Below are 2,446 nucleotides of genomic sequence, written 5' to 3'. Positions count from 1 at the left end.
AATCTATAATATCAAATATCCATAACATAGAAAACCAAATAAGAAGTAATCGATTTACAACAAAAAAAGGAAGGCCACATGCACAGTTCCATATCACTGAAGAATGATGCTTCATAACATTGGTCTTGGCAATGATTTCATGGATATTACACCAAAAGCACAGGCAACAAGAACTAAAACAGTGAGACTACATCAAACTAAAAGGCTTCTGCACAGTAAAGGATGTAATCAACAGAGTGAAAAGGCAACCTACTGATTGGGAGGAAATATTTGCATATCATATGTCTGATGATGGGTTAATCTCCAAAATATTTAAAATACTCATACACTCAGTAAAAAATAAACATTTTGCCCTGACCGGTTTGGCTCAGTGGATAGAGTATCGGCCTGCGGACTGAAGGGTCCCAGGTTCGATTCCAGCCAAGGCCATGTACCTCGGTTGCAGCTGATCGATATTTCTCTCTCATCGATGTTTCTGACTCTCTATCCATCTCCCTTCCTCTCTGTAAAAAATCAATAAAATATATTTTAAAAATATAAAAAATAAACATTTCTCCAAATAAGGCATGCATAAGGCCAATAGTTATGTGAAAAATGTAAATTGCCACTAATCATTAAAGAAATTCAAATCAAAACCACAATGAGGTATCACCTCATACCTGTTGGGAATACTACTATATTTAAAAAACAGTACAAATTAAAAACAGATAATAATATATGATGGCAAGGATGTGGAGAAACTGGGGCCCTTGACACTATTGGTAGAAATGCAAAATGGTGCAGCCACTATGGAAAACAGTATGGAGATTCTTAAAAAAATTAAAAATGGAACTGCCATATCATTCATCAATCCCACTTCTGGGTATCTATCCAAAAGAATTGAAATAAGAACCTTGGAAAGGTATTAGTGCTCTCATGTCCATTGCAGCATGATTCACAATAGCTAAGTCATATAAACAACCTAAATGTCCATTGTCACATGAACGGATAAAGCAAATGTAGTATATCCATACACTATAATACTATTCAAAGAGAAGGATATTCTTCAATATGCCACACATAGATGGATTTTTTAGGACATTATGTTAGAGTAATGAGACACACACATACGTGCATGCACACACACACACACAAACTAGTACAGCATGATTCCACTTATATGAGTTATCTGAAATAGTCAAATTCATAAAATTATTACTGTAATGGTGGTCATCAAAGGGTGGGGGAGGGTAATGGGAAATTATTAATCAATAAGCATAAAATTTCAGGAAAGTAAGATGAATAAACTCTAAAGATTATAGGATTGTAAATATAGTCATCAAAATGTGCACTGAAAATTTGTTAAGAGGGTTAATATCATGTTAAATGTTCTTATCACAATAAGATAAAATATTTTTAAAATAATGGGGTTGTTATATTGAATAGATTATGCATTTAATGCAACAAAAGCAACTCTAGGATTCTTAAGTGTTCATGCATAGTCACATATTTGTTTATTTATTTTTACTAATAAAAGTAATATTCACTGAAGTAAACTTGGAAACTAAAATTGAGCAACAACAAATTATAATATAATCATTCTGAAATGACTATTAAATTTTTACTGCATTTCCTTCTAAACCACTGATATATGTCTGTCATTTCACATGTATTTCATAGCATTTGTTTATTGCCATTTATTCTTTAGAACATATTTAATTATTATATCACATTTATTTAAGTATCCCTACACTGTAGTATATTATGAACTTGCCCGTTACTTTTAAAAAATATTTTCCATTTTGATAGTTTAAAACAATATCTCAGTGATTTATATTTTATTTATTTGACTTATAGTGAGAATGAACATGCTCCCAAATATTTGTTGACTAGTTCCATTTGTTTCTTTGTTGGTTGCTTAAGAATGTTCTTTATCTATTTTATAAAGGACAGTATATTGTCTCTCTTTAAAAAAAAATACAAGCAATTTAATAAGTAAAACCAAAAATAAATTACGTAGGAAATATATTTTTAACATATTTGGCAGATAATATACTATGATCCTCTCATGATACCCTTCCAGATTGATGCCTTAAAAATGGGAGCTTGGCCCTAGCTGGTTTGGTTCAATGGATAGAGGGTTGGCCTGAGGCCCAAAGGATCCCGGGTTTGATTCTGATCAAGGGCATGTACCTCGGTTGCAGGCTCTTCCCCAGCCTGAGCCTTGACCAAGGCTCAGGCAGGAGCCGACCAATGGATGTACTTCTCTCACATCGATATTTCTCTCTCTCTTCCCCTCTCTCTTCCACTCTCCCTAAAAATCAATAAAAAATATTCTCAGGTAAAATTTACAAAAATAAAAGAATGAGAGTTGTTTGCAGTGATCTTGAGTAACAAATGTCACCTTTACAAACTCAGCTTCGGGAGTTTTATAAGAGGAATACACTTGAAACCAAAGGATGCAAGG

This window comes from Myotis daubentonii, chromosome X (assembly GCF_963259705.1).
Source record: "Myotis daubentonii chromosome X, mMyoDau2.1, whole genome shotgun sequence".
In the NCBI taxonomy this organism is placed as follows: Eukaryota; Metazoa; Chordata; class Mammalia; order Chiroptera; family Vespertilionidae; genus Myotis; species Myotis daubentonii.
Note: the sequence above shows the minus strand (reverse complement) of the source record.